At 38.6% G+C, this 16,968-nt stretch overlaps 1 protein-coding gene across 2 annotated transcripts in view; it reads right to left on the minus strand.

The window, feature by feature from the left end:
- Positions 1-7,095, minus strand: part of LOC126298607 (protein-serine O-palmitoleoyltransferase porcupine) — a 150,423-nt gene extending 143,328 nt beyond the window's left edge. The window contains exon 1 of one of the 2 annotated variants that reach the window (XM_049990008.1): positions 6,463-7,089. The gene's annotated coding sequence lies outside the window, so the exon portion shown is untranslated. Of the gene's footprint in view, positions 1-6,462 lie in introns of both variants that reach the window. The other variant, XM_049990007.1, reaches the window with a different exon arrangement.
- Positions 7,096-16,968: the final 9,873 nt, after the last annotated feature.

A 16,968-nucleotide genomic window follows, 5' to 3' on the forward strand; every position in this document is an offset into this window, starting at 1 on the left:
TTATTACACTATTGGCTTATTTGAAACTGGTCCCCCTCCAAAGCTGGGAGGTCAGCATAGGTGGCTGCCAAGCGGAGGACCCAGGTTAAATTCTCAGTGCTGCCAAGGATTTTTCCTTAGTGGGAGGAATGGTATGTGATGCACTCAGCCCTGTCGAGGCAACTGAAGCTAAATGACCAACAGCAGTGGCTCCATGATCTGGAAAGTTTGCAAAATGGGGATAGGTGTGTGTTGACTACATGTATCTCCCTACTGCATCCGTGCAACGCCATATGGCTGAGGCTGACGTAGCAGACAGTAGACGTCCCTTGGGCCTTCATGGCCTGGCAAGAAGCTTGGGCAAGGGCCGCCTGGCACAACAGCCACTGCCGGGCATTCTGATGCTCCAGGATGACAAGCAACCACTCCTAGGCTTACATGAAGAGGTCACAGCTCAGGTATCAGAAGTGTGAGCCCTGTATTTTCAGGGGGCTCAACCAAAAGGGTACATAGCGAACCCACCACATGGGCTGGCTACTGTGCTGGCTCTGTACCCTAGCATCAGATGACGATGTGAAGGAAAAGACAGAAGTAGGAGGGCACACGCCGGAGACACTAGGTAAGGTGCTCTTCACAAATGCCTCACGGTATGGAATAGAAATTTAGTAATAGATGTCAAACCCCAGAGGGGGACCAGAGAATGCCAAAAGGATGAGATAATTACTCAACAAAACCAAATTGCAAAGCTAACATAACCAGGAGGATAGTGGGGCCAACATAAACAAGGGCACCAGGAGAGGTAGAGGAGAGGGAACAGGGGAAGGAGCAAAGACAAGAAAGGAGGGGAAGGGAAAGGAGGGGAAGGGAAAGGAAATGCAGCCTTGGAAAGAAGAAAGGCTGCAATAGCTAGGGGCCCTGTGCTCACCACGCACATACTCACGAAAGGACTGTGAGCCCCCTGGGGGCAAGTGCCGTTCTGTTTGAACTACCTTGATGATACTGCCATCTCAGGTTGCACGACAGAGGAACACACTGCCAATTTGCGTACTCTTTTTTCGAGTGCTACCAGATGCAGGAGTCAAGCGTTGTCTCAAAAAGTGTGGCCTTTTTCAGACAGAAGTACAATACTTGGGTCATGTGATAAACAGTCAGTGTGTGTGCAACCCCCCCCCCCCCCTCTCCCAACCTCATTTGCTTGTAATCTGACCTGACCTGCCTGTTCTTTGCAATGTATCTGCACTGCAGTCCGTCCCAATAAAGCAAGCAAAGCATTATTTTAAAATAAATTTTGAAAATTAGAGACAATGTTGATAATATCATAATCAAGGAAGAACCAAATGCAATTGAAGTCATTTTCATCTTTTCCTCCTTTCAAGATACTGTCCATTCTGTTCAACTGCCCTAAATCTAGATCTGCATAGCTACTCCCCATGCTGCCATACAGGATGTGGCGCAGGGTTTAGTCATTGCCTTCCCTGTTCCACTCATAGATAGAGCATGGGAGAAACAACTGTCTATATAGCTCTGTATGAGCCCGTAATTTCTCATATCTTAGTTTAATGATCCTTACAAGCAGTGTATGTTGGCGGCAGTAAAATAGTTTGGCAGTCAGCTTCAAATGCCAGTTCTCTAAATGTTCTCAATAGTGTTTCTTGAAAAGAACATTGCATTCCCTCCAGAGATGTCCATTTGAGTTTGCACAGCATCTCTCTAACACTTATATGTTGTTGAAACCTATTGGTAACAAATCTAGCAGCCTGCCTCTGAATTGTTTCAATTTCTTCCTTCAATCTGACCTGGTATGAATCCCAAAAATTCAAGCAGTACTTAAGAATAAGTCACACAGTGTTCTATATGTGGTCACCTCTAAAGGTGAACCACTCTTTCATAAAACTCGCCCAATTAACCAAAGTCTACCATCTGCCTTCCCTACTACAGTTCTCACGTGCTCATTCCATCTCATATCTCTTTCCAATGTTACACCCAGATATTTAAATAACTTGACTGTGTCCAGCAGCATGTTCGTAACATTATATTCGAACATTACAGGTTTGTTCTTCCTATTCATCTGCATTAACTTACATTTTTCCACATTCAGAATTAGCTGCCATTTGTCAAAGTCCCATGGTGTTTCTGACAGAATTACAATGTAATAGGCAAACTTCGAAGTTTTTACTACTTCTCTCTAAACTTATTCCTTCTCCATATTTCTCTTTGGTTTTCTTTATTGCTTACTCAATATAAAGACTGACTAATGTATTGAGTGTAGGCTACAACCCCCTACCTTACTTCCTTGTCAACTGATGCTTCCCATTCATGCCCAATGACTCTCGTAACTGCAGTCTGGTTTCTGTACTAGATATAAATAATAACCATTCACTAACTTGTATTTCACACCTGCTACCTTCAGAATTTAAAAGATTGTATTCCAACCAACGCTGTCAAAAGCTTTCTCAAAACCTAGAAATGCTATAAATGTAGGTTTGCCTTTCCTTAACCTATCTTCTAAGATCAGAATTGTCTCACATGTTCTTACATTCCTCCACAACCCAGACTGACTGTCCCTGAGATCAGCTTCTAGCAGTTTTTCCATTCTTCTGTAAATGATTCGTGTCAGTATTCTGCCACTGTAATTTACTGATCTGATAGTTTAGTAATATTCACAGATGCAAGCACCTGCTTTCTTTGAAATTGGAATTATTACATTCTTTTTTCAACTGTCCCATAATTCTTCCACACCATGTGAAACAGTTTTCTCATTGCTGGCTCTTCCAAGAATATCAAAAATTCTTAAGGAATGTTGTCTACTCCAGCGGCCTTGTTTTGACTTAAGGTCTTTCACTGTTCTATCAAATTCTTCTCACAGTATCATTACTCCCTCTTCCATTGCTATAATATTGCCTTCACATTGATTTCCATTGTTTACAACCCCTATACATTCCTTCCAACTTTCCCTTCTTTGCTTGATACTGGCTTGCCATCAGAATTCTTGATAATAATACAGTTGCTTCTCTTTTCTCTGAAAGTTGCTCTAATTTTTCTGTAGGCAGTATCCCCTTTTTGCCAAGTTAGGTGTGTTTCTGTAGCTTATTTTTGTCCTTTAGTCATTCCTGCTTAGCCATTTTGCACTCACTGTCAATCTTATTTTTAGACGCCTGTACTCCCTTTTGCCCACTTCATTTGCTGCATATTTATATTTTCTCCCTTCACAAATTAAATTCAGTATCAACCTTCTTTCGTTATTCTTAAGCCAAGTTTTAGCAATGATTAAATTATGCTCTGTACAAAATTCTACCACACTGGTTCCTCTTTCATTCCTTTCCCCCATACTATATTTGTGAACTATTTATTATCTTTTTCTACTAAATTCCAGTCAACTGTAACAATCTCCTTTCACTACATGAATAATTTCCTTTATCTCATCATACATGCTCTTCAAATCTCTTCTTTATCAGCAGACCTAAGTGGTATATGCACTTTCACTACTGTGGTGGGTGGTGAACAGAAGGTAAAAGACAGGGAAATCATCCACACACAATGGACACTACATAAGACTTCTTGTTGTTGACATTACACTGTTAATATCTATATGAAACACAGTAACACTTAATTGCAATACTTTCTCTCTGTGAGCCGAGAAATAGTTCTGACATCCATATAAAGTTAAAAGGGGGTGAGGAGGATTCCTTTGCTATGCACTACGAGATGCTGCAGCCTGCTGTAATTGACTACATCATAGCCAAATGATGTGCCATGAGCCACGAATAATGCAAAATTCAGTTCCCACATAGAAAAGGACAGTTGCATTCTTAATGAACTGAATACCCAATTGCCAATCTCGGTGGCCACTTTGTGGCATCAAAAAGCTGGATCTTGAGTAGGGGTGGTGATAATTAGTAGCAAGTTTTGCCATTGTTTGGGCAATGTCTCACAGATTGTTCTGGAAACTTATAATCCACAGCAACCATCGGGCACCTCTCACCTCTCCCAGAAATCGTCCTACTGGTCTCCCCACTAACTCTATTTTTAGTGGAATGTTTTATGGTGTTTAGATACTGTTGCTACAATCTCTTCTTGCTCTCTTTAATAATTCCATGACTTCTGCCCTTGTTACCCAAATGGCTCCGAGGTGCTCTGCAACCGACCAGCACTCAACCCAATGCAGAACTGTCTGCATGCCACAGATTGCAGAATGAAAATTGTGACTACCGGGTGAAATGTTGCCATTCCCGCCGATTCCTGAGCAGTCACAGTGATCGAACACAGCAAATTGGCTGTACAGTGCCCATTTCACCTTCCTGAGCACTTACTATAGTGGCTTCCTTTTGTTCACTGTTTTGCCTGTCCAGTGAATCCAGATCAAGTGCAAGCTGTCAATCACTTGCCATTGAGCAAAGGGTGCAAGGGATGGTGAGCATATTGAGGCTGATACCACAAGGAATCCTATTGAAGTGCTTAAATTGTGTGCTCTAGCTCCAGTTACATTACTTTACATTAGTTAAGTTCCATGGAAGCGATGGAGAGTGATGTCTGGGATGTGGAAAGAAGTCATAGATGTCCGAAAGATATGTGCAATGGAATTATGAGGCTCTCGCGAGGCTACCCCTCAAGCGGGTAGTTGCAGAGTCCCGTACCAAATTGTGGGTGTTAAAATTGCCACATATGAGGATGGGTTCAGGAAGCTGCATAGTGAGTTCAGTAAGAACCTCTCTGAGAGCCTTTCATCTACAATCTCATTTGGAGGCAAGTAGGGGGAACAAATTACACACAACCACTGATAAAGCAACTGCTTGGAAACTGATGGTATGCATTCTTTACATAAACAGCCACTCCTTTAGCACTTTCTCCACTATGGTTTTGCTTTTTGTAGAGAATGTAGCCATGAAGCTAGTAGTTTAGTTTCTCCTCATGTGTCCTGAAGCCATTCCTGTTCCACTGCAGCATGGAAGCCATCTTAGCTATGAGATTTTTCTCTTTCCTTCCTCTGCCATTCCTCCATGATGGAAGCAGAGAAGCGATTAGGGAGGACAGGTTACTTTAAGGATACTTGTCTGTTGCCTCAGGCACACATTGATATCAATACCTCTATAAGAATGGGTGTCAGATGATTTGTCAGACAGGAGCAAGGTCACAGTGATTGACTAATTCTGTACCAGATATTTCCACCTCAACAGACTTTTGTATCTACAGGTCCACAGCCACAGTGAATTTCTTGAGGGAAGCCTTTTCACTGGGTACGCTGTTTCATTCTGAGACTATCACTATTTCATTATTTAGTGATTAGCTAAGTTCGCCCCCTTGGGCGTTACTGAGCTACATCACAACTGCAAATTGTAATGTATACAGCACGATATATTCCACACATTTGTGTGGAGGAAGCAAGCTGCAATAGCATCACTAATCATGATTTCCCCACAAACATTGTAGTTACATGGTCAACCATTTCAGACGTGAAATCCATACATAAAAAGAAAAAAAATGCTACCCTTACACAGGTTTTGTGACTGTGCCAGCATACAACACATTAAAACACAATGGTGTAATTATTTAAAATGAATACAATGGCCTGGTCAGCTTCTAAAAATAAAAACTGATGACTGATGGGTAAGGCCTTAGCTCCTGCTTTGTGTGTTACATTAAATGTTATATCTATATGCTACAGATATTGATTTATTTTGAATTACAGCAAACCAGACAACCTGTGAAACAATTCAGCAGCATGGTGTTGCTGCTGAGACACAATTAGCATCGACATGTTTTGATTCTACCAACACTGTAGCAGATTATCCATAGGAGATATCTCCATTTTAAAACTTTTGTAATGTTGTCGTGTGAGAAGTCTTGGCATGAGCTCCTGGTCACTTATTACCTATTTCCATAGACATGTCATTTTAGATATGGAATTACTCATGACTCCACTGCACTGCACACTGGGTGGGTAAACTAGCTCAAGTCATATAAATAAAAGAAAGAATTATGGGGAACACAAAAAATACAAGTAAAACAGCTGCCAACTGTTATGCTCTTATTTTCTTGAAATGCAACGGTATTAACACTCTCAGTTAGTGCCCCCACTGAAAATTTAGTCTGCCACACTATGCTGACCTGATCCACAGTTTTCAGAACCATAAATGTCACTTGGAACGGTAAGTACTCTGTCCTACAGACATTTGTAAATTTAAATATTGATGAAATGCGCATAATGTCAGTTTATGGGTGTATGTAAACACTCTCTCTGATCAGATCTACGTTCTATATTATTCCACTACTTAGAAGATTTGAAATATAAACATGTCCACAAACTAACGAAAATTATAAATACAAAACAGTTAAGTGTTACACTTAGACTGCACTCACTATATGAGAAACTGCTCCTTACCCCTTGATTATACTTGAGAAAGCTCTAGAAATTAACCAGTATTAAAAATCTTATAGTGAACCACCACAATTCTAGAAAAGCAACTGGTCTGTAATTGAACTTACCGCAGACAGAAAGTTTTCATTTCTGAAACTTCATCTCCAACAATTGTTTCACAGCTGCTTTGTAATAAAATAGAGTTTTACAGTAGTACTCATTCGTAAATTTTCGAACGACTTCCGTGAGTTTCGTTGCTATTCATTGCCGTAGGTTCTGTAATATCGTAGTGCATGTAACGTTTCTTCTGCTGGTAACATACATCGCTCCATCCTTACAACTTGTGGCTACGTTTCACAAACACGCATGTGGAAAGCGCTGCAAATTTCAGTTTAATTCATGGCAAGGCACTAAGAGATTCGAGCAACCATTATACTGTTAACCACGAATTAAAATATAATAACTGCTATACAGTTTACACGCAAGCTAACTGCTAGGACCCTTTATAACTCCTTTGTTCATACATCTACGCTAATGTTTATTTTATTTCTGGCGGGATTACTGCGTACACTGTAACACTTGTAAGTGTAGTGCATCTCACTGTGATTTTGCTACATAATTCACTGTAAAATGCAAATAGTGTTTCGCTTTACAGCCACATTATGTCTTATACATTCATGTACTTTCCATTTGGTATTTAAATGTTGTTTGTTTGAAAATCATAAACACCCCTGCTATCAAAGATATTATGTTTTGACATAACAAACTACGGCCGCCTGTATTCAGGCGGCAGTGACCAAACACCGCTGGTATATGAGCGTAAAGAAAGGTTCTCCACAGGCACCTATAGGTTTGCGTGGATAAAGCACACCATTTCTGCGCAGACAAATCATAACGTGTGGATTGTAAATTGCAGCCGTAAATTTGATCGCCATTCCTCAAATCTGTGGGTGCAAATCACAGTTGCGCAGATTAACCGTAGGAGTGAAAATCGCCGCCAATCTGGCGTGTAAGTTGGGTCTGAGTCAGTATCAAACCAGGCTGGCCATGTAATTTTTGGGATGATGCTGCTTGTTTACATTTTGTGATAAAAGTGAAACTTTACTTACGTTTACATACATTTGAGTACCAGCAACAACTATGGCCCAGTGTTGTTGTTGTTGTTACAGGTGCAAACTAGGACCTGTCAATTTTCATGGCTATGTAAACAAAGTCTAATTACAATTTTCATATTGATATGAGTCACTTCATATACTGGAAAACATCAAGACACAGTGTTATAAAGTCTTATATTGCAGAGCTAATTTCTTTTCTTTTTTTAGCTACATGTTTATGAGACAAGTGCTAGATTTGTAATTTGTAATTTATTTACGTGAAACATGTAATTACATGCATAGCAATTGGTAGTACAAAACAACAGTATACAATCAAATTTTACTTTATATCTACATCTACATCCATACTCCGCAAGCCACCTGATGGTGTGTGGCGGAGGGTACCCTGAGTACCTCTATTGGTTCTCCCTTTTATTCCAGCCTCGTATTGTTCGTGGAAAGAAGGATTGTCGGTACGATTCTGTGTGGGCTCTAATCTCTCTGATTTTATCCTCATGGTCTCTTCGCGAGATATACGTAGGAGGGAGCAATATACTGCTTGACTCTTCGGTGAAGGTATGTTCTCGAAACTTTAACAAAAGCCCGTACCGAGCTACTGAGCGTCTCTCCTGCAAAGTCTTCCACTGGAGTTTATCTATCATCTCCGTAACGCTTTCGCAATTACTAAATGATCCTGTAACGAAGCGCGCTGCTCTCCGTTGGATCTTCTCTATCTCTTCTATCAACCCTACCTGGTGCGGATCCCACACTGCTGAGCTGTATTCAAGCATTGGGCGAACAAACGTACTGTAACCTACTTCCTTTGTTGTCGGATTGCATTTCCTTAGGATTCTTCCAATGAATCTCAGTCTGGCATCTGCTTTTCCGACGATCAACTTTATGTGATCATTCTATTTTAAATCACTCCTAATGGGTACTCCCAGATAATTTATGGAATTAACTGCTTCCAGTTGCTGACCTCCTATATTGTAGCTAAATGATAAGGGATCTATCTTTCTATGTATTCGCAGCACATTACACTTGTCTACATTGAGATTCAATTGCCATTCCCTGCACCATGCGTCAATTCGCTGCAGATCCTCCTGCATTTCAGTACAATTTTCCATTGTTACAACCTCTCGATACACCACAGCATCATCTGCAAAAAGCCTCAGTGAACTTTCGATGTCATCCACCAGGTCATTTATGTATATTGTGAATAACAACGGTCCTATGACACTCCCCTGCGGCACACCTGAAATCACTCTTACTTCGGAACTTAAGAATGTAGTCCATATTATTTGACATAATAATACTTTAGATTTTAGTATCAACAGTAGGCTATAGCAGCACTGCTCAGTGAGCCACAATTTTAGATGTTTTTTGAATGTCTCTCCAGTGACTACCTTTAGTTCATTTGGCAGTGCATTGAAGTGTTTTGCTCCATTAATATATGCACTGTTTGCAGTTTTTTTCAGTTTTCTGTGTATCATTTGTTAATTTTGTACTTGTCTAGTATTGTGATCATGGATTCCTGCATTGGAACAGGGATATTTCTTATCTTCTACAGTTAATACTATTGTATCAAACATATACATTGAATAGATAGTCAGAATTTTAAATTCTATAAACAATCCCTTACATGATGTTCTAGCATCTTTTTTGCCTGATATTCTCAAGGCTCTTTTAAATACTTGGTCTACATGAGTTTTGGAAGCCACACCCCACAATGCAAGACCATATGCTGGAAATGGATGTATTACCCCAAAATACATCATCCTCATTGTTTGGGTATTGACATATGGCGCTATTCTTCTTAAAACATATAGGCCAGATGATAGCCTTGCACATACATAGTCAATCTGTTGTGTCCATAGTAGTTTGCTATTTATGCATATACCAAGGAATTTACACTCACTGCAGATTTTCCGTACAATATCACTATCTTAAGAATCAACACAAGCTTGCAAATCACTAATATTGAAGGGGATTATATTCTTTTTTTTTTGTAAGTTGACCTTTAGATTGTCATTGTCAAACATTTCCTTTTGCAATATCTATAAATTTTTTTACCTCTATGCCGAGATTAAGTATATAATTTCTTCAACAAAGGCCTGAAGTGTCATCTGCATACATTGTAATGAAGGTATCATTTTGTACCATCTTTGGGAAGTCATTGATGTAACATATAAAAAGGAAGGGACCAATTATCGATCTCTGAGGCACACCATATTTAATATTCCTGACTCTTGATGTATAACTTTTTAATGTCTCTCCATTCTTGTGTGAGATTGAGATACACTGTCTTCTGTTTTTTAAAATTCAAAAATGGTTCAAATGGCTCTTAGCACGATGGGACTTAACATCTTAGGTCATCAGTCCCCTAGAACTTAGAACTACTTAAACCTAACTAACCTAAGGACATCACACAGTTCCATGCCCGAGGCAGGATTCGAACCTGCGGATGTAGCAGTCCCGCGGTTCTGGACTGCAGCGCCTAGAACCGCATGGCCACCTCGGCCGGCTCTGTTTTTTTTTTTTAAATATGATGTGATGAGGTGCAATAGTTTTCCACTTATGCCATTTATTTATTTATTTAGTCCTTCAAATCCTACATGTGTATAATATATACAAGGACATTGGACATGGTTAGGTATCTGCAAGATAAAATACATTTTGCATTGCAATCCTAAGGACTAGATAGTGAATTAATTTAGCAAAGAATCATACATACCACAAACATTAGAGGCAACACACAAAGTAGAATATTCATAATGCATCTTTATTTTTGTTGTTTGGCTTCTATGTACTCTGTCAGACTGTAAAAGCAATGATTTAATATGGTTAGGTGGATTATTGTACATCTTTATCCCAGTATGTAGTGTGCCTTTTTGGCATAATGAAAATCTCACCTGTTTCATATGAAGGTCAGATTTTTGCCTTGTATTGCATGCATGTATATCTTCATTTTGTAATAAGATATCTGGATGTCTGTCAATATATCGTTTGATGAAAACTGATGCTTCGTAGATAAAAATGCAAGGAAGAGCAAGAACTGACAGTCTTTTGAATATGGATCTGCATGATTTCTCATTGTTTACACCTTCAATAATTCTTAATATTTTCTTTTGCATCCTGAAAAGTTTAATATTTGTTGTTGCTTTGCCCTAGAAGATTATGCCATATTTAATTACAGAATGTGTATAGAAGTAGTATACATTTAACAGGCTGCCTTCGCTGCAACACGTTTTTAAGATCCTTACCATGTAGCAGGTTTTGCTTAGTTTTCTTTGCAAATATTCAATGTGTACCTCCCATTTTTTGTTGTTCTGGGGCCAGAGTCCCAGAAATTTTGTGCTGTCAACACTTTCAAGAACTCTGTCCCTAAGTTCTATTTATATGTTTGGGTGGTGCCTTCCTTTTACCTTATAGAAGTTCAGTGCTACTGTCTTTTCTATGTTTATAATTAGCTTGTTATAGCTGAACCACTGTTCTACACTGTTCATTGTTTGGATAGCGGAGTCTTTTAGTTTTGCTTCTGTTTTACCACTAATAAGGAAGCTTGTATCATCTGCAAACTGGAGGGTAGTTTGGCAATATTTGTTGTACGTAAGATCATTGACATAGAGGAGAAACAGAGTGGGTCCTAATACTGATCCTTGAGGGACGCCATATTTCACATTTTCATATCCTGAATAGTAGTAGATGATTTTTTTTATGGTCAGTACATTGCACTTCAACCACCTGTTTGCGACCACATAGGTACGTACTGAGCCACTTATTGGATATACCTTTAATTCCTAATTGGCCAAGCTTCTGCAGTAGGGCATTATGGTCAATGACGTCAAAAGCTTTAGATAAATCAAGACATATGCCCGTCACAAACTCACTTGCATCCAGTTTAGTATAAATTTCATTAAGAAATTCAAATATTGCAATTTCAGTTGAATAGCCTTTCCTGAAACCATGGTGTGGGGGAGAGAGAATTTTGTTTTTATTTATGAAACCAGATAATCCCTTATAAAAAAATTCTAAAATTTTTGAAAATACTATAATGAGGGCTATTGGTCTATATTTTGATACACATTTTGTGTTTCTGGATTTTAAGTATGAAGGGAAGGTTCCTGATGCCAGTGAGCTGTTGCACAAGTGCGTGAAGTGTTCAGCTAAGGCAAGACAGCATTTTTTAATAATTGCATCTGGTATTCCACCAATTACACATGAGTACCCTGTTTTCAAGGTTTTTATAACTGATAAAATTTTTTCAGTATTTGTGAGTGAAAGGAACGATGATTAGATTAGATCAGTTTTTCGTTCCATTGATCCGTGCTGAGGAGATCCTCGTGGATGTGGAACATGTCAATTTTTTTAAAGCTGGAATAACAATACTAGTAGTATGAATAGATACAATACATCATTTGTTTCTATTACAAAATTCGTCACTGGAGTAGGAGTTGGCCACTAGTAAGTCTTTTAGGCTCCTTTTAAACTGATCTTTATTTGTAACTAATTTTTTTATGTTTGCTGGCAAATTATTGAAGACAATTGTTCCTTAGATTAGATTAGTACTTGTTCCATAGATCATGAATACGACACTTCGTAATGATGTGGAACATGTCAGGTTAATAAAAGGTGTCTATACAAGATATTACATTAGACAAAATATTACATGACAATCAATTTTTTTTTGAAGTTGGGAAATTACCCACTTACTATATCCAAAAATTCATCTAATCAGTAGAAGGAGTTGCCATTAAGAAATTCTTTTAATTTCCTTTTAAATGCTATATGGCTATCTGTCAGACTTTTGATGCTATTAGGTAAGTGACCAAAGACTTTTGTGGCAGCATAATTTACCACCTTCTGAGCCAAAGTTAGATTTAACGTTGACTAGTGAAGATCATCCTTTCTCCTAGTGTTGTAGCCAAGTACACTGCTATTACTTTTGAATTCGTTCAGATTGTCAATAACAAATTTCATAAGTGAATATACATGTTTTGAGGCTGCAGTGAAGATTTGTAGCTCTTTAAATAAGTGTCTGCAGGATGATCTTGGAGGAGCTCCAGCAATTATTCTGATTACACGCTTTTGTGCAATGAACACTCTTTTACTCAATGATGAGTTACCCCAGAATATGATGCCATAGGAAAGCAGAGAATGAAAACTGGCGTGGTAAGCTAATTTACTCAGATGTAGATCACAAATCTGCAATGACCCTATTAGCATAAGTAGCTGAACTCAAACGTTTCAGCAGATCCTCATTGTGGTTTTTCCAGTTCAACCCCTCACCAATGCATACACCTAGAAATTTTGAATATTCTACCTTAGCTACCGATTTCTGATCGAAGTCTATATTTATAATTGGGGTCATTCCATTTACTGTGTGGAACTGTATGTACTGTGTTTTGTCAAAGTTTAATGAGAGCCCATTTGCAAAGAACCACTTATTGATTTTCTGAAAAACATCATTTACAATTTCACCAGTTAATTCTTGTCTGTCGGGTATGATGGCTATACTTGCATCATCGGCAAAAAGTACCAGCTTTGCATCAGCGTGAATATAGAATGGCAAGTCAGTAATATATATTAAGAACAGCACAGGACCCAAGACCAATACTTGCGGCACCCCATTCTTGATTTTTTTCCCCAGTTTGAGAAATCATGTTTTTTTGCATATTATATGAACTGTTTATTTCAACTTTCTGCTCTCTTCCAGTCAGGTATGATTTAAACCATTTGAGCACAGTCCCATTCATGCCACAGTACTTGAGCTTATCTAGAAGTATTCCATGATTTACACAGTCAAAAGCCTTTGATATATCACAAAAAATCCCAATGGGTGACTTCCTGTTACTCAGAGCTTTTAATATTTCATTAGTGAAAGTATATATAGCATTTTCCGTTGAAAAACCTTTCTGGAAACCTAACTGACATTTTGTTAAAACTTTATTTTTACAAAGGTGTGAAGCTACTCTACAATACACTACTTTTTCAAGAATTTTGGATAAGGCAGTCAGAAGAGAGATGGGACGGTAGTTGTTGACATCAGACGTATCCCCCTTTTTATGTAGTGGTATAACAATGGCCTACTTCAGTCTATCTCGGAAAATACCCTGCTTCAGAGAGCTATTACATATGTGGCTAAGAATCCCACTTATTTCTTGGGAACAAGCTTTTATTATCCTGCTGAAAATGCCATCAATTCAATGTGAGCTTGTATTCTTGATAGAGTTTATTATCTTCCTAATTTCAGATGGAGAGGTGGGTGGAATTTCAATTATATCAAATGGTGTAGGGTAAGGCCTCTTCCATTAACTGCCTTGCTTCTTCCAATGAACATTTAGATCCTATTTTCTCTACAGCATTTAAAAAATGATTATTCAAAATGTTTTCGACTTCCAGCTTGTTGTTTATCCAGTTTCCATTCGCTTTGATGGTGATGCCATCATCCTGTACTCTTGGTTGTCCTGTCTCCCTTGTAACAATATTACAAATTGTTTTGATTTTTTCATCAGTGGGATTAATCTTAGACATGATGCACATGCTTCTGTTCTTTTTAATAACCTTTCTTAATGTAGCACAGTAGTTTTTTTAATATTTTGCTGTTTCTGGGTCACTACTCTTTCTTGTTGTTAGTTACAGTTCCCTTTTGTGGTTACAAGATATTTTTATTCCTTTAGTCAGCCAAGGTTTTTGCATTGTTTCTTATAACTAGATTTAACTACTTTCTTGGGGAAACAGTTTTCAAATTCTCTTACAAGTGTATCATGAAATAAGTTATATTTTAAATTAGCGTCAGGTTCCTTGTACACCTCATCCCAGTCTAACTGCTGAAGATTTTCTCTGAAATTTCTAATTGTTGAGTCATTAATTGAATGCACAACTTTGGAGGGTATTTTTGAATTACTGAATGGAGCTATGTCATATACTAAGAAGGTCCATTCTCAACAGAACAAGACTTTATGTTGTAAACCTATCTTGGTCTATAAAAGTGTTATCTATCAATGTGCTGCTGTCGTTTACTGCTGTCGTAGGAAAATTAATGACAGATGTCAAATTGAAAGAACCGAGCAAGACTTCTAGGTCATTCTTCCTATTATACTCTTTCAGTGAGTCAATATTGAAGTCCCCACAAATAATAATTTGCTTTCCCCATCTGACAGATAGCACAACAAGGCATCCAAGTTTTCCAGGAATAAATGATAGTTTCCTGAAGGGGACCTATATACTGTTACAATTATAAAATAGTCCACCTTCATTTTAAGTTGAGAGGCACATGCTTCTATATGTTGCTCAGGACAAATCTTTTTTGTATCTAAGCTTTCTACACATAACTTTTTACATATATGGCAACTCCTCCTTTCACCATATTCTCTCTACTCATATGTGCAGCTAGTTTATAGCCACTGATATTTACCTCTTCCATATCAGACACAATGTGCTGCTCCTGAGTAGTGGACCTATTTTTGAACTAAAGTAAGTGCTTTTAAGTCCTTGTGCAGATCATTTTTGTTCCTGGTATTGAATGTATGAACTGAACTGTTTGTTGGAAAAAGAGATATAGTATTTAGGACAAATTTCATTAAGGAGTAAATACACTGAGAGGCAGTAGTTAGTATATTCAGTTCTTTGAAGAGATTTCTACAGGATGTCTATGAATTTACTCCACAAATAATATGTATTACACGCTTTTGGACTCTGAAAACTTTAGTTTGACTTGAAGAGTTACCCCAAAATATGGGCGTTTCTGCAGTTCTATGTTGAGCTTCTCCCAACTGAATTTATTATCAAGTTGTAATCCCAGGAATTTAAGACTGTCAACCTCTTGTATCTGCTCTTGTTTATACATGATGCATATGCTGGGTGGAATTGCATATAGTGAGTCTTTTCGAAGTTAAATGTCAGTGAGTTGGCTTTAAACCATTTATTAATATCCATGAAAATACCACGGTATTGGATGATGTAGGTGATACTTTGTTGTGTTCTTCCAGGCCACTCACCAACTGTTCACTTACGGTTGCAAAATATTTGTTGAAGTTCCCTGCAATTTTTGTTGGGCAAGAAATCATTTGTCCTTCATAACTTATTTTATATTTTATATTGTTTAGTTTCACTTGTTGTTTGATTTTTATAACTTCCCATATAGCTTTAGATTTGTTTTTTTGAATTTTCAATGTATTTGTCATTTGCCATTGTTTTAGCTTTCCTTACAACATTTTTGAGTATTGTGGTGTGCGTACTGTAAGACCTTCAGTACACACACCATCAGACTATTTGACTTGTCGCTCTAACGAAGTAGGCAAGTGTCAGCAATATGTATCGTGGTCTTATCGTGGCGTCTTTATCTTCTGCCGTTAGGTCAGACGATAGAAATGCCACTTGCACGCTTAGAGTAGCAAATTGACGGTGACCAAAATTGACAATCTGAAGTTCCTTTGGTATTGGTACGTTAATCTTATTCTCACATATATCTCTGATACTTGACAAAAGTCTCTTTACATTTGTCTTCATGGCTATGTACAGGAATATGGTAATCTCATTAAGCGCAGACTCAAACTTTACTATGGACTGGTGCAGACAAATGTAGAACTCGTACAGACTGGTGCAGGCTAATGCAGACTCACTAATCCAGGGCTTAACAACTGGCCGGTTTTGAGCGCGAGTACTCGCGTCTGCTCAGGCACGTGCTCGCGAGCAGGTTCAATGTCGCGGAGTACGGTGGGAGGGGAGGGAGCGGAAATGCGCGCGCACGTTTGAATAGGGCCGCAGCGTGCCTATTGAATTCGCGCCGACTGTATAACGTTTAAAGTACTACGATCAGCTCTAACAGTCACTTCGCTGGTTAAGAATCATCTCAAGTCGCCGTTGTGTAACCCCAACCATGCTTTCGCAGTTCAACCCCCACTGGGAGGAATTGTATCAGTGTACAGAAAAAGATGGTGTTGCAAAATGTTTAGTATGTCGCAAAACGCTGAATTCTTTTAGGAAATTTAATTTGCAGTGACATTATATGTCGTGCCACGCGAAAGACTACGGAACTGGAAAATGTGATGGACCAGATCGTGCACAGGAAGTTATTAAACTTAAAAGGAAGCTATCCAAAGAAGATCTGGACGACGAAGAAAAATTAACTGAGGCAGCTCTCAGAGTGGGTTACAAAATTGCTTTGCTTTTAGCAAAATCCCTGCGCCCCTTCACTGATGGCGATTTAATAAAAGAATGTTGCAGCGGAAAATTTGTGTCCATCTCAAGTTGAACAGTTTCGGATTGTGCCATTATCTAACATGACCATTATGCGTCGCGTACAGGACATGGCAGACGACGTCTAGAGCCAGCTTGCAAATATCTGTAAAGATTTTATGGCGTATTCTCTAGCTCTGGACGAAAGTGTTGATATCACTGGAACAGCGCAGCTTGCCATATTTATTAGAGGTGTTAATAGAGATCTTCAGGTGAGGGAGGAGCTCCTCGATGTAGTAGCCATGAAGAAAACTACACCCGGAGGTGATATTTTAAGTAATGTTGAAGAAAGTGTTGAAA

Source organism: Schistocerca gregaria, chromosome X, assembly GCF_023897955.1.
Source record: "Schistocerca gregaria isolate iqSchGreg1 chromosome X, iqSchGreg1.2, whole genome shotgun sequence".
Lineage (NCBI taxonomy): Eukaryota > Metazoa > Arthropoda > Insecta > Orthoptera > Acrididae > Schistocerca > Schistocerca gregaria.